Genomic DNA, 22,974 nt, shown 5'->3' with positions numbered 1-22,974 from the left:
ACAAAATTTGCTAACCCAAAATGTATATTTGGCATGTTGATTATTTTGAGAAAAAGAGTCAAGGCCCAAAAGACCCTAGAAGAAACTTTGACTTTCCCCCTAAATGCCTAAAAGAATTTAGATGGAGGGTATGTTCCCAGAACAGAGCTATCACCAGAGATATCTGCAAGGAATATGGGGAAGGTGTGGTGGGAGAAACTCTACAGGGCCTAGAGTTCAGAGTCTACTCTATGCAGCATTGTCTCTGCAGGGCCAAGCAAACATTTATTTATCAGACATTTGCTCTTCCATCTCCGTGTGAATTGCCTTCCTCCCCTTTGAAGTCTCAACCCCTACCTCCAACACCCTCTTTAGTCTTTAGCTGAAGATGGTACTTAAGGTGAAGGTTTCAACTATTTTGGTGAATTACTCAGTTTTCCTGGGTCTCTCCCATGTATACACGTTATCAAACTTCTGTGTGATTTTTTTTTTCCTGTCTCATGCCAATTGAATTCTTAGACCATCCAGAAGAACCTAGAAGGGTAGAGGAAAATTTCTTCCTCCCAGTCAGTACTCTCAAGATGCTGGGCAGTGGCACTGACCACAGCTCCCAGTCAGTCATGTGATCACGAGGGTAAATAACCGATACATTTATAACATTCTGTACACATACAACCATTCTGTTTTTCACTTTCGACACAGTACTCAACAAATCACATGAGATATTCAATGCTTTATTATAAAATAGGCTTTGTGTTAGATGATGTTGCCCAACTGTAGGCTAATGTAAGTGTTCCAAGCATGCTTAAGATAAGCAAGGCTAAACTATGGCATTCAGAAGATGAGGTGTGTTAAATGTATTTTCAACTTAACACATTTTATGATGGGTTTATTGGGAGGTAACCCCATCTTAAGTTGAGGAAGATCTGCAGTAAAAAATACAGTCTACTTGGGTGCTAGAGCAATGAAATGCCTCTCAGTTACAAAGAGAACATCCTACATTGGGCAGCGTCATTGGAGATGCTATCTGCCATCCAAATGATGACCAGAGTTTAACATAGTCTTCCAATAATATAAATGCTCAGCTTATCCCAGAGAGGTAGTACTATGTTGTTTAAAGTTTTGTGTTCATATCCATACTGACCTGAGCATAGCATCTCATCTTTTATCTGAGTACATTAATGTCTGTAAAGTTCAAATTAAATCTAATTGCTCAGAACTTGACTATAATAAACACTCAACTTGGGTTGGGACCAGTTGAATAGGAGGTGATAGCTAAACGCAGTGTGTGAATGAATACTTTCCAGTCCGTCTACAAACATGCTTTCCTTTAATGCCTATCTTCTCTTGGAGGGTTTCTTAATACTATATTTTTGTGGTATTTTTTTATTACTTCCTTAATTTGTCATTCATTTAATTTTCCCATGTTGCCTTTTCATCCCAATGAGGTTTTCCTATATGCATCCTCTAATTTCTTCATGCTACTTTGTCACTGAAATGCTTTGCATTGTTTCTTTCCCTGACTGTTTATGATTTTCTTTGTTGTACAGCTTTTGGACCTGATTAACTATTTCCTTCAAACAAGTTATAAGGTCTTATTCTCCATTTACTTTCTCATATTTCTTCCAAAATCCATGAACCCTATTTCTAAATCAGTCATCAAAATCAATGAACAGTTCTTGCAGTCTAACCCAAAGCCTTGGAACCAAGATTTCTACAACATAATCAGTCTAAACATTTGCCCACACTGTTTATTGATGAATCATCATGATGGTTTTATGGTTCCATGGGAAGTTTCTATAGCTCTTCTCTTCTAGATTTTCTCACATGCACTGAGGTTCTTAAGAAAATCAATTTAACATATTTAACATATCAAGCTAAGCCTACCCATCTGATATGAATTTCCATAAACTAGGAAATGTCTTCTAGACTTTAGAGCTATGCAGATTAAAACTTCACACATTTTGATCTGTAAAAAGATTAAGTGGTCGCATAACTTCTTGGAGTCTTCAACAAGTGAGGAATGTTGATTCAAATTGTGCCCTTAGGGAAAGAGAATTAGACTGGATGGGGCAAGGGCCACCCTGGGCAAAGCTGCTAAGAAACGTCCAATGAACTTGACATGTTCATAGCCCTGCAGCCTCTCTCCCTGGGAACGTTAAATATTGAATAAAGGAAGAAGAATATTTGGCATCAGAGAGCATACCTCCCCAGACCCTCTTCTGTTAGCAAGTTAATTAATGACTTATTATCGGCTTAAGTCTTCACCCCACTCTAAGGAAAATAAAAGTAGTAAGGATGAGGGAGTTTAAGATACTTTTATCACTCTCTTACCTTCCCAACCTGTGGACTAAGAGGTGACAAGGCAGGGCCCAGCAACAATTCTAGAGTTTGTAGAATTGTAGGAACTACCTGATTCCTCAAATTTATAGGCATTCTGTGATTACCCAAAGAGAAAAATTAATATAAGGTAACATCAGACACTATGTGAACATAAATATACCCATACAAAAAATAACATACTGTTAACTTTATGTTATTATAACGACTGTAAAATGTATTTTAAGATTTTTTTTGCGGTACATGGGCCTCTCACTGTTGTGTTGTGGCCTCTCCCGTTGCAGAGCACAGGCTCCGGACGCGCAGGCTCAACGGCCATGGCTCACAGGCCCAGCCGCTCCGCGGCCATGTGGGATCTTCCCGGATCGGGGCAAGAACCCGTGTCCCCTGCATCGGCAGGCGGACTCTCAACCACTGCGCCACCAGGAAAGCCCAAGATGTTTTTAATAGAATGGATGGATAACAGTAATCTAGGATCTTTATGAGTGTCTCCTTTGAGCTCCTTTGATCCAGGGTCTCAAAGGCAGAGAGAGTGAGCTTGCTTTGGAGGAGAAGAAGGGAGAAATAAGAAATTCATTTAGGTGTGTTAGAGACAAAATCCACCAAATTGAGAAGCAGGGTTGTAACACATAAGCAGGTAGGAATTTTTGTTTTTAAGTTTAAAACAGCAAATTAGCTGCTTAGTTTTTGGTAGGAAGTAAGGTAGGAGGGGAGCAGAGAGACATTATCTGCGTTCATAAACCTGGTTTCTAACATATAGATAAGAACTGAGCTTATCAACTGGAATTCATTCTGACAGTGCTAAAAATGGATATTATTATACTTATGTGCTGTGTCAAAAATTTGCAAAAAATTCTACCATTCTAAGCAACACATTGCAGAAAATGTGACAAAACAAACAATATGATTTGCTTTCTTTATATTCATATGATACTGGCTACCTTATTCTGTTTCCTACTGTTTACCATTTAAATAAAATTTGTAGGTTGATTCAGCTGACAGAAATCATAAGCCAAAGTAGCATGCTTTTTAATGTTCATAGTCTTGTTTTATGGACTTGCATTTGCCTATTAGGGACATTCCATTTTTTAAAAATAATTATTCCTGGGGGAGTGGTAATAATGATTATGAGAGAAAATATTTTTTGCAAGGAGTATGAAATTTGAAATCTTCAGAGCTAGGTCTGTGAGACTCAACAGAACTTAGAATGGGAAAACAACTGTGTTGATGCAATAGGAAATTATCTAGGAAACATTTCTAGAGAAGCAAAATGGGGGTAAGAAGTAAAGATCAAACTCCAGACTGGTGAGGGCACAAGGTCATTCTAGCAATGCATTCTGCCCCACACACACATGCACATGCACTGTCAAATTCAGTTAGAAAGAAAGATTCCACCATTCTAATTTAAAAAACCCAGACTTTCAATGGTGAATTTCCAAGTTATTTCCCCATGGTTGTTGTTAAAAGGAGACAAGAAATATTTAAAACAAGCAAAAATTTGACCATGCCTAATTTATCCAGTTGCCTCAAAGTTGTATTTCCTTGGGACCAAAACAACTGGGTGAAAAGTACAGCATGGACTTAAACATAAAAATAGATCAATTTAAGTGGTCTCATGTCAGTAACCAATCAGTTTGACCCACATTTAAAGTGAGTTGACTAGGTTTTTTGTCAATATGGAGATGACAACAGATGCTTTTTATCTTTACAAAGATATTGTCATGTTTTCTATATGATCCCTGCTAAATTGCTATAAAGTATTGTTAAAGAAAGGGGTAATAAGGTGAGGGCTTGTGATATTTCTTCAAAGGACCATGGAGTAAACTATTAAATGTCTGAGAGAAAATCAGTCAGATCTACAGGAAAACGTAATATAGAAATGTGGGAATTAAGACTGGAGCAAAGAAACCAGTTCATCCCCCCTACAATTCCCTACTTACTGGAAAATGAATAATTTAACTGTTATTTCAAAACAAGAACATCTTGGTACTATGTTATTAAAATATTATTTTAGAGTATGGCAAAATCTGTGGTTTTGTTCTTATTTCAATTCTTCTCCCTTTGGCTAGAAAGTTTAAAAACAGAGCTAGTTATGTCTGTGAGATTGAGGAGATGTGTTATAATCACATGCACATTGGCTGTTTGAACTATTGCAGTCAGAATGAAAAGATGGCCAAACTAGCAAGTGGTTGGTGATGTCAAGTTAAAAGACACAAGAGGAGGCCAGTCAGTACTTTAATTGCAAAGTTTCACATATATTAAAAAGAAAACAGTGGGCAAGATCATTGCTGTGGTTTTTATTAATCTGAAAATATAGAAGATGGAAAAGAGCAATGGTGATTTGAGAAATCATATGAGTTTCTTTGGATTCAATAATTATACTTACTAATTTACACTCTTGAAACTAATATAATATTGTAAGTCAACTATACTTCAATTTAAAAAAATACAGAAAAGGGAAAGAAAAAGAGAAGTCTCTAGGTAAAAAAAAAAAAATTGCACTGGGCTTCCCTGGTGGTGCAGTGGTTGAGAGTCCGCCTGCCGATGCAGGGGACGCGGGTTCGTGCCCCAGTCCGGGAAGATCCCACATGCCGCAAAGCGGCTGGGCCCGTGAGCCATGGCCGCTGAGCCTGTGCGTCCAGAGCCCGTGCTCTGCAACGGAAGAGGCCACAACAGTGAGAGGCCCGCGTACCGCAAAAAAAAAAAGAAAAAAAATTGCACTTACTAATTTTCAAATATTTTAAATGAATGAGTAATCACCTTGCAAATATCTTTAAGCATCTATGATGTCACGGCTCTTAGGTTGTGGAGACTCTTACTAGATCAAAGAGCCATATACGAGTGTGCGTATGTTTATAATATATATATATTTACAAAGATCTGATAAGTGGAAAATATAAAAATATATAAGCTGCAGGGTTCTGTAATTCTCACTTTGTAATTAATCAACAGTATGACCTTGGGAAACTTATTTAACCATTTGGTGACTCAGTTTCCCAGTCTGTAAAATGGGGGAACATTTGCCTTAAAAGTATATTATGAGGATCAAATGAGTTTGTATATGTAAATCAACTAGAATAGAGTTTCACACACTGTAGGCCCTGTACAGGGTTGGCTTATTTTTGTTACAGTGACAACATGGAGAAGAGAGTTTATATATCCTAGAAGTTTGGCTAGACAGAGCTGAGTCAGTTCAATATGGGCTAAAAGAAGAGGTAGAAAGTGCACAGTGAGGAGTCAGAAAGGATATTACAGGCACTGAGAACAGCTTTTGTCGGGTGCAAAGGTGAAGGGTATAAACCCCTGGTATGTTTTATTTCTAGAACTAAAGTGTGGGGAAAGGGAAGCAGTGATATGAGATCAGACCAAAAAGTTAGGGCCAGATCATGAAAGGCCGTGCATGTCAACTAAGGCACTTGTATTGCATCTTGTGTGGATGACGGAGAGACACTAAACACATCTAATCAGGGAAATGACATAATCAAATTAGATTTATTTCTGGAAATGAAAAGATTGATTTTAGAACATGTTAACCAGAAGATATTGAAAGATCATAGGTCTATGACTATTTCTGAAGTTAAATGACTATTAAAGGTTAATGTATAAATAAAAAAATTAATTCACCAAGTCTAGCTTCTTATCAATAAATGATAATTTAATGCCTTTATCTAAGTGCTTCCTACAGCAAGAATCCATGGTGAATGATCCTGGGAACCACTGTGACCATAATTTTGTTCAAATCTAATGAAAAGGTTTAGCAAAATAGAATCTATATGAAAATAGCAATGTGGACCAAATACTGAGCAGAGTGCTCAATCACTCAATAAAATTTATAGGCCATCCACCAAATGCATATATAAACTCTTTTCATGGAAAGTAAATCACAGCAATGTTATCTTCCTTTGAAATAATGCTGTATAAGCTTCTTTCACTGCCACTACTCCTTTTCCTATTAATGTTAAAATTTCCATCTTCTTGGAGAGACTGGACATTCTATTCACTGAGAAAACACTTTTAAGTTGCTTGCTATATGGCAGATACTATTCTAATTGCCTTATAAATATTTGCTCTTTTAATTCTTGTAACAATTTTGTGAGGTAGATGCTGTTTTTAACTCCATTATACATACTAGGAAACTGAGCCATAGGCATGTTACAAAGGTCACAATACAGAGCCAAAATGTGAACCCAGGTAACCTGGCTTCCAAGTCTGTGTTCTTAATCACTCCACTTACTCTCACATATGGAAAATTTTTATTCTGGAGGGAATCTAGGTAACTTTGACTATTCAGAAAAGGCAACATTTCCTCTTATTATTCTAGCACTATTCTAGCACTGCTACAGATGTCTATAAGATGAAAATAATTCAACTTGTTTATAGATTTCAAAACTGAATGAGATTGTCTCTAAGCTGGCTCTTCCATTTGCTTCTCTATAAGCAAAGAGGCTACTCACTGACTTGAAATGAACACTCTTCACTCTTCCCTCCTCCTTATGTTAATGCCTCCTCTCTGCCCTGCCACTAATTCTGTTGAAGAGACAACGCTGCCTTTCCTTGGGTAAACAAGACTTAATGGGAAACCTGTTTTTACAGTGGTCATTGCTGGCCTTGCGTTCCTAAGACTCCAGTGCTCTCTCTGTGTTGATATCTAAAGGACCCACAGAAGGTTTAATCATTTCTGGGTGAAATGCCCACCTCCAAACAGAAGATAGGGAGATGGTACATTATAAACAAACTATAAGCCAACCCAGGCTCCATGCCCAGAAAAGAGCTACATATAAATAAATGTAATAGACAAAGGAAGGAAGGAAGGAAAAACAAAGAAGGAAGTAAGAGGAAGGCAAGAGGGAGGGAGGGAGCGACAAAGGGAGCTGGGGAGGGAGAATACGTCCACCTACCTGCAGAGACTGTGAAAAAATGACTGACTATACAGTCATGAGATGAAAACTCCAATCTGTTCCTCTAGACAGCCTCAGGACTGCTAGAGAACCTGAACAGAATCCTTATATAGAGAGTTCTCACGGAGGGATTATCCTGCTTCTTGGCCGCATTCAAATAGGAAGCAAAAGACCAGAGCCAGATGCTGCTTCCTTAGAAGGGCCCTATGGGAAAATCAATTCTCTAAGGGCCTCAGACATAAATGACTATGGATATTCCAAGAAAGTGATTTTCTACTGGCCTACTGGCAGCCACCACAGATGGCAGATGATGAGTCTTGGTAATTGTCTTACCCACCGTAGGAGTAGTAGTTTGCCCTCCAAGGAAATTTTAAGGGAACCCTAATTAAACTATGCAAACTGCCTAAATGGGGCAACTCTATCAATGACCTGGGAGGAGTCTGTGTAAATGAGAAAAGACCAGAGTTTCTAAGTGTTCTTATAAACATCATAAACAGTAAGGTGATAGCAGTGCTGAGGCTTGCCATCCTTAGCACCCTTTTTCCTTTACAACCTTTTAGGTGCAAAGATTGCAAAAAAGAGGCCCATAAAAATCTCCTTAATAGGTCCTGGGTATATTGCATATCACTAACAGTAATTACTGTAACTGCTGTACTCTGAGCTCACGGAAATGGCAGGAGCATTTTTTAATTACTTTATTAATGATTTCTGAGAATTTATTCCAGTGCAGAGATCCCAAGTTCAATAGAGAGGAGGCTTCCATGTTAGCCAGATCTGCAAAATGCAGCAACATCTGAGGCAGTAGTCCAAAATTATTCTCCTGTGCAGCCATGTTTAATAGGGAGAAATGCAGCCCAAAGTCGGTGACATCATTGCTTATCAGGCTAATAACTGTGACTTCACCCAAGTTAAACACACTGAAGACACCAGTTGCAGAGGAGAGATATTTTGTAGCACATCTAATTGGCTATTGACAGGTTGAAGAGCTTGAAGTACTAGTTCTAACACACCCTTAAAACAGTTAGTGAGAGTAGCTCTTCTCAAATTATCATAATCCTGAAAGGTTCTGAACCTATCTAACACTTTCCTTAGGAGAAGCACAAAGTCCACTTCCGTTATTAGCTTGTTAACTGCTACCATGTCTTTCTCTATAGAGAGAGTAAATAATTGTTGTGTTTATCATATAAAAGATGAAATGGAAATACAGACAGCTCTCTTATTGAGTGTTATGTTTGCTGAGAGAGGTCATGTTTCTCTAGTATCTTTTATTGTGGAGTTCTTAGTGTCTACATTTACATTTCAAAGGGCACGGGTATCAGGAGATGAGGGGAAGTGTTGAGGGAGGGAGAGAGAGAGAGGGACTATACTTGCGTGCATCAAGATAGAACACTGAGCAATCAAAAAGAAAAGTTTGTGTGTGTGTGTAATTATTGGAAAAATCTAACTCTCTGTAAGTATCTGATTGATTTCATCTAAAACTGTTGTCTGAACACTTCTGAAATTATAAGCACACCTATACAATAAAGGTGAAAAGGGGAGATTACCTAACCACCCAATGTACTCAATATCTGTAATTAAATTTCACACGTAGCTTTATAAAATTCTAACCTTATCATCCTTATCATTCTCTATCATGACCAAGTAGAGAATAAACAAAAAATGACCTGGTATTCAAACAAAATAAATTTCAGCTACATCGAGAAAATATCTAAAGCACAAACAGCATTTTAAAAGGAATTTGTAAAGCTATTTCTTTTTTGAGAATATTTTATATGGTACCAGAATAAAAACAGAAAACAAACATTTCTTTTTTAATGCTTTGCCCTAAGGAGAATATCACATAAAATATTTTCTCACCAGTGTTTGTAACATGTTTGAGAATGTTAGTTTGAGAACTGAAAATATATAACCACTTTTTGATCTTTAATCTCAGTTTCATGGGCTTGGTCATTGCAGTTCTCTCAGGGATAAAAAAAAAAAAAAAAGTAGTCTTGGATCTCCTTGGACAGAAATATTTCTGAATAGGAAATAATATGCCAGAAAAGAAATGCATGCAGGAACATTAGCCATAATGTTAAGAAGTCTCTTTGCTATTTTCTTTCTTGCAAGGTCACAGCCACTTAACATTTATTTTTTTTTAATTTTTTAAAACTTGTTTTTGGAATATAATTGCTTTACAATGCTGTGTTAGTTGCTGCTGTACAACAAACTGAATCAGCTATATGCATACATATATTCCCATTACCCACACTCTTGTGTCTCCCTCTCACCCTCCCTATCCCACCCCTCTACGTGGTCACAAAGCTGATCTCCCTGTGCTATGCGGCTGCTTCCCGCTAGCGATCTACTTTAAATTTGGTAGTGTATATATATCAGTGCCACTCTCTCACGTCATCCCAGCTTACCCTTTCCCCTCACCATGTCCTCAAGTCCATTCTCTATGTCTGCATCTTTATTCCTGTCCTTCCCCTAGGCTCATCTGAACCTTTTATTGGTTCCATATATATGTGTTAGCATACGGTATTTGTTTTTCTCAGTCTGACCTATTTCACTCTGTATGACAGACTCTAGGTCCAACCACCTCCTCACTCCAAATAACTCAATTTTGTTTCCTTTTATGGCTGAGTAAAATCCCATTGTATATATGTGCCACATCTTCTTTATCCATTCATCTGTCAGTGGACACCTAGGTTGCTTCCATGTTCTGGCTATTGTAAACAGTGCTACAATGAATATTGTGGTACATGACTCTTTTTGAATTATGGTTTTCTCGGGGTATATGCCCAGTAGTGGGATTGCTGGGTCATATGGTAGCTCTATTTTTAGATTTTTAAGGAACCTCCATACTGTTCTCCATAGTGGTTGCATCAATTTGCATTCCCAGCACAGTGCAAGAGGGTTCCCTATTCTCCACACCCACTCCAGGATGTATTGTTTGTAGATTTTTTGATGATGGCCATTCTGACTGGTGTGAGGTGATACCTCATTGTAGTTTTGATTTGCATTTCTCTAATGATTAGTGATGTTGAGCATTCTTTCATGTGTTTGTTGGCAATCTGTATACCTTCTTTGGAGAAATGTCTATGTAGGTCTTCTGCCCATTTTTGGATTGGGTTGTTTGTTTTTTTGATATTGAGCTGCATGAGCTGCTTGTATATTTTGGAGATTAATCCTTTGTCAGTTGCTTCAGTTGCAAATATTTTCTCCCATTCTGAGGGTTGTCTTTTCGTCTTATTTATAGTCTCCTTTGCTGTGCAAAAGCTTTTAAGTTTCATTAGATCTCATTTGTTTATTTTTGTTTTTATTTCCATTTCTCTAGAAGGTGGGTCAAAAAGGATCTTGCTGTGATTTATGTCATAGAATGTTCTGCCTATGTTTTCCTCTAAGAGTTTTATAGTGTCTGGCCTTACATATAGGTCTTTAATCCATTTTGAGTTCACTTTTTGTGTATGGTGTTAGGGAGTGTTCCAATCTCATACTTTTACATATAGCTGTCCAATTTTCCCACCTCCATTTATTGAAGAGGTTGTCTTCTCCATTGATATTCTTGTCTCCTTTATCAAAGATAAGGTGACCATATGTGCATGGGTTTATCTCTAGGCTCTCTATCCTGTTCCATTGATCTATCTTTCTGTTTTTGTGCCAGCACCATATGGTCTTGATTACTGTAGTTTTGCAGTAGTGTCTGAAGTCAGGGAGCCTGATTTCTCCAGCTCCATTTTTCTTTCTCAAGATTGCTTTGGCTATTTGGGGTATTTTGTGTTTCCATGCAAATTGTAAAATTTTTTGTTCTAGTTCTGTGAAAAATGTCAGTGGTAGTTTGATAGGGATTGCATTGAATCTGTAGATTGCTTTGGGTAGTGTAGTCATTTTCACAATGTTGATTCTTCCAATCCAAGAACATGGTATATCTCTCCATCTGTTTGTATCATCTTTAATTTCTTTCATCAGTGTCTTATAGTTTTCTGCATACAGGTCTTTTGTCTCCTTAGGTAGGTTTATTCCTAGGTATTTTATTCTTTTTCTTGCAATGGTAAATGGGAGTGTTTCCTTAATTTCTCTTTCAGATTTTTCATCCTTAGTGTATAGGAATGCAAGAGATATCTGTGCATTAATTTTGTATCCTGCTAGTTTACCAAATTCATTGATTAGCTCTAGTACGGTTCTGGTAGCATCTTCAGGATTCTCTATGTATAGTATGTCATCTGCACACAGTGACAGTTTTACTTCTTTTCCGATTTGGATTCCTTTTATTTCTTTTTCTTCTCTGAGTGCCATGGCTAAAACTTCCAAAACTATGTTGAATAATAGCTGTAAGAGTGGGCAGCCTTGCCTTGTTCCTGATCTTAGAAGAAATGGTTTCAGTTTTTCACCACTGAGAACGATGTTGGCTGTGGGTTTGTCATATATGGCCATTATTATGTTGAGGTAAGTTCCCTCTATGCCTACTTTCTGGAGAGTTTTTTATCATAAAAGTTGTTGAATTTTTTCAAAAGCTTTTTCTGCATCTATCAAGATTATCATATGGTGTTTATCCTTCAATTTGTTAATATGGTTTATCACGTTGATTGATTTGCATATATTGAAGAACCCTTGCATTCCTGGAATAAACCCCACTTGATCATTGTGTATGATCCTTGTAATGTGCTGTTGGATTCTGTTTGCTAGTATTTTGTGGACGATTTTTGCATCTTTATTCATCAGTGATATTGGCCTGTAGTTTTCTTTCTTTATTACATGTTTGGTTTTGGTTTCAGGGTGATGGTGGCCTCATAGAATGAGTTTGGGAGTGTTCCTCCCTCTGCTATATTTTGGAAGAGTTTGAGAAGGATAGGTGTTAGCTCTTCTCTAAATGTTTGATAGAAATTACCTGTGAAGCCATCTGGTCCTGGGCTTTTGTTTGTTGGAAGATTTTTAATCACAGTTTCAATCTCAGTGCTTGTGATTGGTCTGTTTATATTTTCTATTTCTTCCTGGTTCAGTCCCTGAAGGTTGCACTTTTCTAAGAATTTGCCCATTTCTTCCAGGTTGTCCACTTTATTGGCATAGAGTTCCTTATAGTAATCTCTCATGAGCCTTTTTATCTCTGCAGTGTCAGTTGTTCCTTCTCCTTTTTCATTTCGAATTCTGTTGATTTGAGTCTTCTCCCTTTTTTTCTTGATGAGTCTGGCTAATGGTTTATCAATTTTGTTTATCTTCTCAAAGAACCAGCTTTTAGATTTATTGACCTTTGCTATTGTTTGCTTCATTTCTTTTTCATTTATTTCTGCTCTGATCTTTATGATTTCTTTCCTTCTGATATCTTTGGGGTTTTTTTCTTCCTTCCCCAATTGCTTTAGGTGTAAGGTTAGGTGGTTTATTTGAGACTTTTCTTGTTTCTTGAGGTAGCATTGTATTGCTATAAACTTCCCTGTTAGAACTGCATTTGCTGCATCCCATAGGTTTTGGGTCATAGTGTTTTCATTCTCATTTGTTTTTAGGTATTTTTTAATTTCCTCTTTGATTTCTTCAGTGATCTCTTGGTTATCTAGTACTGTATTGTTTAACCTCCATGTGTTTGTATTTTTTACAGTTTTTTTTTCCTGTAATTCATGTCTAGTCTCATAGTGTTGCGGTTGGAAAAGATACTTGATAAGATTTCAGTTTTCTTAAATTTATCAAGCCTTGATTTGTGACTCAAGATGATCTACCCTGAAGAGTGTTCCATGAACACTTGAGAAGAAAGTGTAGTCTGTTGTTTTTGGGTGGAATGTCCTATAAATATCAATTAAGTCCATTTTGTTTAATGTATCATTTAAAGCTTGTGTTTCCTTATTTATTTTCATTTTGGATGATCTGTCCATTGGTGAAAGTGTGGTGTTAAAATCCCCTACTATGATTGTATTCCTGTCCATTTCCCCTTTTATGGCTGCTAGCATTTGCCTTATGTACTGAGGTGCTCCTATGTTGGGTGTATAAATATTTATAATTGTTATATCTTCTGTTTGGATTGATCTGTTGATCATTATGTAGTGTCCTTCTTTGTCTCTTGTAGTAGTCTTTATTTTAAAGTCTATTTTGTCTGATATGAGAATTGCTACTCCAGCTTTCTTTTGATTTCCATTTGCATCGAATATCTTTTTCCATCCCCACAGTTTCAGTCTGTATGTGTCCTTAGGTCTGAAGTGGGTTTCTTGTAGACAGCATAGATACGGGTCTTGTTTTTGTATCCATTCATCCAGTCTATGTCTTTTGGTTGGATCATTTAATCCATTTACATCTAAGGTAGTTATCGATATGTATGTTCCTATTACCATTTTCTTAATTGTTTTGGGTTTGTATTTGTAGGTCTTTTCCTTCTCTTCTGTTTCCCACTTAGAGAAATTCCTTTAGCATTTGTTGTAAAGGTGGTTTGGTGGTGATGAATTGTTATTTTTTGCTTGTCTGTAAAGGTTTTAGTTTCTCTGTCAAATATGAATGAGATCCTTGCTGGGTAGAGTAATCTTGGTTGTAGGTTTTTCCGTTTCATCAGTTTAAATATGTCCTGCCATTCCCTTCTGGCTTGCAGAGTTTCTGCTGAGAGATCAGCTGTTCATTATATGGGAATTCCCTTGTATGTTAATTGTTACTTATCCCTTGCTGATTTAATATTTTTTCTTTGTATTTAATTTTTGATAGTTTGATTAATATGTGTCTTGGCATGTTTCTCCTTGGATTTATCCTGTATGGGACTCTCTGTGCTTCCTGGACTTGATTGACTCTTTCTTTTCCCATATTAGGGAAGTTTTCAACTATAATCTCTTCAAATATTTTCTCAGAGAATTTCTTTTTCTCTTCTTCTTCTGGGACCCCTACAATTTGAATGTTGGTGTGTTTATTGTTGTCCCAGAGGTCTCTGAGACTGTCCTCAATTCTTTTCATTCTTTTTTCTTTATTCTGCTCTACGGTAGTTATCTCCACCATTTTATTTTCCAAGTCACTTATCCATTCTTCTGCCTCAGTTATTAGGCTATTGATTCCTTCTAGAGAATTTTCAATTTCATTATTGTGTTGTTCATCTTTGTTTGTTTGCTCTTTAGTTCTTCTAGGTCCTTGTTAAATGTTTCTTGTATTTTCTCCTTTCTCTTTCCAAGACTTTGGATCATCTTTACTACCATTACTCTGAATTCTTTTTCAGGTAGACTGCCTATTTCCTCTTCAATTGTTTGGTCTGGTGGGTTTTTACCTTGCTTCTGCTGCATATTTCTCTGTCTTCCCATTTTGCTTAACTTAATATGTTTGGAGTCTCCTTTACGCAGGCTCCAGGTTCGTAGTTCCCATTATTTTTGGTGTCTTCCCCCAGTGGGTAAGGTTGGTTCAGTGGCTGTGTAGGGTTTCTGGTGGAGGGGACTGGTGCCTGTTTTCTGGTGGGTGGGGCTGGATCTTGTCTTTCTGGTGTGAAGCGCTGCATCTGGTGGTGTGTTTTGGGCTGTCTGTGAATTTAGTAATATTTTAGGCAGCCTCTCTGCTAATGGGTGGGGTTGTGTTCCTGTCCTGCTAGTTGTTTGGCATGAGGTGTCTAGCAGTGGAGCTTTCTGGCCATTGGGTGGAGCTCGGTCTTAGTGTTAAGACGGAGATCTCTGGGAGACCTCTCGCCGACTGATATTACATGGGGCCGGGAGGTCTCTGGTGGTCCAATGTCCTGAACTTGGCTCTCCCACCTCAGAGGCTCAGGGCTGACACCAGCCCAGAGCATCAAGACGCTGTCATCCACGTGGCTCAGAAGAAAAGGGAGTAAAGAAGAAAGAAAAATAAAGAAAGAAAGAAAAGAAAAGAATTAAAATGTTATTAAAATAAAAAAGTAATTTAAAAAAAGAAGAGAGCAACCAAACCAATAAGCAAATCCAACAATGATAAGAAGGGCTAGGAACTAATCTACGATAAACATAAAAATCAGAAACAAGTCAGTCACAGACAGCAACCCCAAGACTACAGCTTCTCCCAAAGTCCACTGCCTCATTTTGGGTTGATTTGTTGTCTATTCAGGTATTCCACAGATGCAGGGTACCTCAAATTGATTATGGGGATTTAAGCCGCTGCTCCTGAGGTTGCACTGAGAAATTTCCCTTTCTCTTGCTTGTTCACACAGCTCCTGGGGTTCACCTTTGGTTTTGTCCCCACCTCTGCGTGTAGGTTGCCCTCAGGCTTCTGTTCCCACCCAGACTGTATGGGGTTAAAGCAGCGGCTGATTAAGGGGCACTGGCTCACTCAGGCCAGGGGGAGGGAGGGGTACAGAATGCGGGGTAAGCCTGCAGTGGCAGAGGCCGGCCTGGTGTTGCAACAGCCTGAGGTGCACCATGTGTTCTCTCAGGGAAGTTGTCCCTGGGTCATGGGACTCTGGCAGTGGCAGGCTGCACAGGCTCCCAGGGGCATGTGGAGAGTGACCTGTGTTTGCACATAGTATCCTTTGTGGCTGCAGCAGCAGTGTTGGCGTTTCATGCCCATCTCTGGTGTCTGAGCTGTGAGCCGCGGCTTATGCCTCTCTCTAGAGCTCGTTTAGGTGGTGCATTGCCTTCTGTGGACAGACAGGGAAGGAATCCCCTTTTCTCGTGCAGCCGGAAACAATGGTCTCTTCCCTCTTAGGCAGGTCCAGACTTTTTCCCGGACTCCCTCCTGTCTAGCTGTGGCACACTAGCCCCCTTCAGGCTGTGTTCATGCAGCCAACCCCAGTCCTCTCCCTGGGATCTGAACTCCGAAGCCCAAGCCTCGGCTCCCAGCCCCCACTCACCCCGGCGGGTGAGCAGACAAGCATCTCAGGCTGGTGAGGGCTGGTCAGCAGTGAATGTCTGTGCGGAAATCTCTCCGCTTTGCCCTCCGCACCCCTGTTGCTGTGCTCCCCTCCCTGGCTCCAAAGCTTCTCCCCCCACCACCCCCCGTCTCCGCCAGTGAAGGGGTTTCCCAGTGTGCAGAAACTTTTCTTCCTTCACAGCTCCCTCCCAGAGGTTCGGGTCCCATCCCTATTCTTTTGTCTCTGTTTTTTCTTTTTTCTTTTGCCCTACCCAGGTACGTGAGGAGTTTCTTGCCTTTTGGGAAGTCTGAGGTCTTCTGCCAGCGTTCAGTAGGTGTTCTGTAGGAGTTGTTACACATGTAGATGTATTTTTGATGTATTTGTGGGGAGTAAGGCGATCTCCACATCTTACTCCTCTGCCATCTTGAAGGCCCCCCACCCCACCACTTAACATTTATAGAAGGGCTAGCTCTTGAGCATTCATGGATCATTGGGCATTTTAAATTTCATAAATTGAAACCAAGAATAGTCAGGCAAACATAATTTTATTCAATTTCTCTGGTTAAACAATTATTTTCTAAATATGTTAAGAAGAACTCTGCACTGGTCACCCATAGGGCAAAAAGTGGAAAGAAAGCTATTTTTTCAAGGCATGTTCTTCAGGAGAATGAGAAGACAAGCCACAAGCTGGGAGAAAAGATTTGCAAAGAATACATCTCGTAAAGAACTATTATCCAGAATATATAAAGAACTCTTAAAAGTCAACAATAAGAAACCAAACAACCCAATTAAAAATGAGCAAAATACCTCAACAGACACCTCATCAAAGAAGGTATACAGATCGCAAGTAAGCACATGAAAATATGTTCAACATCATATGTCATTAGCAAATTAACAGTGAGATACTATTCCACACCTATTAGAAGGGCCAAAATCCAAAGTACTGACAGCATCAAATGCTGGCAAGGACATACAGCAACAGGAACTCTCATTCACTACTGGTGAGAATGCAAAATTGCACAGCCACTTGGGAAGACAAAAATAGATATACTCTTACCACACAATCCAGCAATCACCCTCCTTGGTTTACCCCAAAGAGCTGAAAACTTATGTCCACATAAAAACTTAGAGCAACTTTGTTTTTAATTGCCAAAACTTAGAAACAACCAGGAAAGATGTCCTTCAGTAGATGAATCGATAAACTGTGGTACATCCAGGCAATGGAATATTATGCAGCACTAAAAATTAATGAGCTATCAAGTCATGAAAAGACACGAAGGAAACTTAAATGCTTATTACTCAGTGAAAGAAGCCAATCTGAAAAGGCTACATACTGTATGATTCCAACATTCTGGAATAGGAAAACCTGTGGAGACACTAAACTGATTAGTGCTTTACAAGGGTTGGGGAAGAAGGAGCGATGACTATGTGAAGCATGGAGGATTTCTAGGACAATCTATTCTCTAGAATACTAAAATAGTGGGTACGTTTCATCATAAATTTGTCCAGCTTTATACGATATACCACACCTAGAGTGAACCATAATATAAACCAAGGACTTTGGGTGACAACCATGTGTTCTTCCATTGTAACAATGCACTACTCTCGTGTGGCATGTTAACAGTGGGGCAGGCTGTGCATGTGGGAGGGCAGGAACATTTGGGCAACTCTCTGTACTTTCAGCTCATTTTTGCTGTGAAGCTAAAACTGCTCTAAAACATAAAGTTAATTAGTGGAAAAAAAAGCATGTTTATGTTCCCTACTCTTTTCTTCGTTAAATGTGAACAAGTTCATGTAAGTTAAGTGTTTTCTTCAATCTAGTCAATTTTGTAACATTTTTCTTATTTTTAACCATTAAGAGAGAAGGGGAGTAGAGGGATCCACCCCACCTCAAGGCTGACCCTTGCATGGCTAAAAACAGACCTGTCCACAGATTCTCCTTCAGGCTTGGGATATTATTCCACTGGAGACGCCTAACCTCACCAGCTTCTATAAGATAGAAGCATTGGCAAGCAGTAGTATAGCATCAGGGCTGGTGATTTTGAGTGATGCTGCCTTGGTGCCTTGACTCTGAGCCTATTTGTTGCTTTCTAGCTCACCGAAAAGTGTGCATATGAATTGACTTCACTATGGCCAGAGACACGGGAAGATGGAGAGCTGAAGTATTGACAATAAGGGTATTTGGGGTGAAATGCTCCCCCACGTGCCCTTTATAACAGAATTATTCTTCCAAATTTGGTTACTTGTCAAAACCACCTTTACATATATCATATTTTTCTCTTATGTTCTAATTGGTGGCAAGGTAATTCAGTCATGATGCAGATACTTTGGAAACATATGGGATAAAAAGGGCTGGAAAGAAATTCAGAGGTTATTGTGACTTAGTTGAAATTTATGGTCAAATAGTTTTGATCCTCAGAAAGACAATTTATGATGTCCTGGTACTAGGAATTTAGTAGCTGAGAATAACTTAACATTTCATTACCACTTTTATTGCCATTTTGGAAAGCACGTCATGAACTCAGAACAGCCAGTCGACCACATTTATTGATCATCACTGCATAAAGAGCCTAGCATTCTACAGTGTGGGGAGAATACAGAAGAAGTGGCTGTTCATACATCCAAAATCCATCTTGCAGATGCTTATGATCTTATGATGATCTGAGATCCCAACAAAGTTGTGAGTATGATCGCCTCCAAAAGGAGGCTGTCAGTATTTAAAAGGACAAAAATAGCTAATGTCATCTCACTATGAGGAAGAGCAGGCTACAGAACCACGCATACGGAACCACACAAATAACATGTACAGGATACACCATAATGTTAATGGTTGCTATCTGTTTTAGGTGAAATACAGGTGATGTTTGCTCTCTCTATGCCTTTCAGTGTTCTGCACGTTTTCAATATTGAGCATGCATACTGTCTTAATGAGGAAAAGAGATTTTATATTTAAAATAAACGGGAAAATACAGTTCATTGTTATGAATCAAGATAAGAGCGTACATAACCAGTTTTAGTGATTGGATAAATCCCAGAAAAAAACACTTATTAGTGAAAGAATATTAGAATAAAACAAGAAAAAAAATAATTGGAGAGAGTTGTAGGAGAGAGAGAGAAGAGAGAATTATCTCGCCTTCCCTGCAAGTAGCAAGAACATGGGATTGACCCGGAGTTAACAAATGCCTGGGTGTGCGTGACTCCCACCCCTCGGTCTGCAAACCGAAGGGTTAATTATAATTTGAGCCAGAAGGGGGCAGCAAGGAGCTGTTCCTGAAAAACAAAAAACAAAAATGTTCCAAAAATACTCCAGAGGCCTTTAGACTGGAAAGGGGAGGTAGTGATGCGGTCAGCCAGGGAGTACACAGAGTGAGGGCAAAGCCAAACACGGCCACGGAGAGGGAACCGATGGAGACAGGTGTCACTCCAGCAGCTGAGAACTGAAAGCAGTCAGGGCAGCATCGGCCAAAGCTGAATTCTGTGGCAGGTTTAGGGACTAAGAGAGAAACATCTAGAAAGAGAGAAACAAATATCTAAAAAGATTGCTCCATGGGGTGGGATCTAGAGGAGGAACCAAGTCATTATTGTTTCAAGTGTCAGGAGCCAGCGGGGCCCCATCTAAGCTGCTGATCAACAGAGCTCTAAGTGAAGCCTCTAGACGCACACACACAACTCCCATCTTGAAGTCTCTCAACCTGTGTGCCCAGGGAATCATGTGATAGCCCTACAGGAATGGAGCATGCAGTTTACCTGTACATGTGAACCAGGGACTGAATTTAAGGGCACAGCCCACACTCGGTCATATCCAGCCACACTCACAAAATGAATCCTGATTATCAGCCATGGGACAGATCTTGAATCTGGTTTAACTCTAACCCTTTCTGTAGTACCCAACCTCTTCTTTGGGAACTAGTAATACAACAGGTTTGCATTAGATGGACTTAGAATATTCGTCTTCTACTACCCCGCCCTGGAGAGGAAGTAGCTTTCTTTTTCTTCCTTTCTCTTTCTCTCTGCTGAGCCTAGAGGCAGTTCTGTCCATAGATTAGGAGCACAGATCTAGAATTCAAATCAAAGTATGTCCAAGTGCAAAGCCTAACCTCACTGTTGCATAACCTCTCTAAGTCCTAGTGTGCATATCTTAAAAACAATCCAAATATCAAGGAGTGGTGAAGAACAAATGATATAATCAATTTATATAAAGCATTTTGTAATTGTAAAGTGCCCAGAACAGTGTAAATTCCCTGACAAAACTAACAAAACCCAAAGCACGGTGTCTTTTTATGGAACTCATCAAAACACAGGCTTTCATACACCTTTCCGCTCCTCTATTTTTCCTAGGACATGTTTTAAGTATTTATAATTGCTGTCTAGATTGGTGATAATTTCCATTTCACAACTATGCCTGAAGTCCTCTCTAAATGGTTCTTAAATGTATTAATTATGCAAAATTTCTCACCTAACATCTAAAAAGGTTAAATTTCAAATGATTTCAGAGTAAATGGAGGGCCAACTATTGAATAAAGAGCCTCTCCCAACCAGTGATAGCAATATGCTTATTGGAAACTAGGTCATGAGGCTGCCCAAAGAAAGGAAGCCCTGAAATGTCTCTGAAGTCAACAGGCAGATGTTTCTTCATGAAAAAGTCAGAATCCACCATGGGGGATTGGGCTAAATGTAGGACTGGTAGAATACTCTGAAACTATATTCTCTTGCCTTTAAAAAATTACTGAACTCCTTGTGGTCCTTTGGCTATAGATTGCATGCTGCTGACAAGAATATCAAGCCTATCTGTATAGATAGTATGAGTGCAGGATAATGGTCGGATAGCACTTTGGAAATAAAAAATGTAAACACCTTCCAGAATGTTCCTCAGTCAAGAGTAAAAATGCATCTTTTAAAAGCTCTAATTAAGTATTCTGCTGTGAAAATAAAGCCTCTGGGTCATTTAATATCATACAAAACTACAGCTGTAATATGAGTAGTTGAAGGAACAATTTGGATTTACTCAAATATGTGCCCTTAGAAGGCAATAAATAACTTTATCATTTTGACAGGTAAGTCACCTGAGGTGCTTTAAACAGAAATAGGACACTGTCTTTCTGAGTGAATGCTTTCATCTGAAGACTTCTCTTCTTATATCCACAGCACTACCTTGAATTCAAGTGACACTTGTTTTCTCAAAATATAAAAGAGCCTCCATTTTCTTGTCTTTGTTCGCACTAATGTCCAAGGAGCTTTTTCTTACATGACGCAGCAGGACCCAAAAATCTCAACAAATTATCACAGCCCGCCAGAGGCAAAAGTAGGGGGAATGAACTCTGAATTCAACATCAAAAGACTACAGTAACACATTTACGGTTTTGCTAGGAAACAAACAGAAAAACCTTTCCCTCTCATTTCACATCTTCAGCTCTGCTGAGGCAGGCTCAAGGAGCACTGTGCCATAGGTAACTTGAGGACACCAGGGACAATTTAACTGAGCACAGAATAGAACCACTGACATTCGTGGACTACCTCACGTCCTTTCCAAGCGGGTTCACCTGTATTATCACACACATCAAATACTATTTTCTGCTTTTGCAGCTGAGGAAACTGAGACAGAGAGAAGTTAAATGTCTAGTTCTCCGTTATGCTATCCTGTTTATTCATGTCAACTCAGAAGCATCCAGCCAAGGGTCAGAGACATCATCCAAAAGGCATTTGCAGGATGGAAATAGGAAATCTGAAAGTAATTGAAACTGCACAGTGTTCTCATTCCTGCAGGGTTTCTGAGGAACCTTGATATTTAAGAGCAAGGGCCAAAGATAGGATGATATTTAACCAGGCAACAATGTGTTTGTGAAGCCTTGACCTAACTGTATTTCTGGACTTTCTGTGCTAGGAGGACCAGCTCCATTTTTACCCCTGTGAATTCTTCCTCTTGTAAAGTGGGTGTGTTTGATGACAATGTAATTGATGATATAGATGACAAGATATGAAGTTTACATGGTATTTTTGTAAAATATTTATGTCACTTCATTCCTACCAGAAATAGCCCATGTCTTTTGCACAGACCATCAAATCTGATACAGAAAACAGGTGGCAAAAACAAGCTAGTTAGGAGGATTCCAGGAGAACTCCAGGCACCTAAAAACTCAGCAATATTATCTGCTAGTGACCACAGTTATACCAAAATTAGTATTTTAAGTATTCATTTCCCCTCAGGTATGCCAAATATCTAACATGATTTGCATATGTATGACATTAGCTACTTAAATTGGAATCTCAAAAGCATTATAATGGTGAGAACCAAGAAGAGGCTTTGTGGAGTATGCTTTGTCCAGTTTATAAAACCTACTTTAAAGACAGTTTGCTTATGAATGAATCTACTTTGTGGAGGACACCTGGGTCACATCACATTCTATCAATCCAAATAAAATGCTATAAAACAAGGACTGGCAGCATTCCATGAAATAGTGGAATTGCACCCAGCCTTTATTTAGAAGTGGTCCTTTGGAGCTCCTTTAAAATATTTTCTCCGAAAAATCCACCTCATCATCCAGCTTCATCTTCTGTTTAAGCTCCAGAACACAAGAGATCTTTGAGGTGCTCACACGGACCCAGCCGCTCCGCGGCATGTGGGATCTTCGCGGACCGGGGCACGAACCCGTGTCCCCTGCATCGGCAGGCGGACTTTCAACCACCGCGCCACCAGGGAAGCCCACCATGCTGTTTCTTGTCTCTCTGTGTAAGAGTCTGCCTAAGCTGTTCCATGGAATTGCTGCCTGGCATCCAGTTGTTTTGTCAAGTGGCCTGTGGGGGGCCCTAAGCTGACATTAGCCCTTGACACAAGTGCCCTAGATAACAGCCCGCAGAATCACAAGTAAATGTAAGTGCCTAATAAGACTTCCCTTGTGGTAAACAGTCTCCCCAACTTCCCAGGGCCTTCCACTTATGCTCAGAGCTTACTAAAACCGCTGCTCTTTGGTTTGAATTGACCAGTCTCCTGCATCTTTCCTTGACCTCCCCATG

This window comes from Globicephala melas, chromosome 7, assembly GCF_963455315.2.
Source record: "Globicephala melas chromosome 7, mGloMel1.2, whole genome shotgun sequence".
Classification (NCBI taxonomy): domain Eukaryota; kingdom Metazoa; phylum Chordata; class Mammalia; order Artiodactyla; family Delphinidae; genus Globicephala; species Globicephala melas.
Note: the sequence above shows the minus strand (reverse complement) of the source record.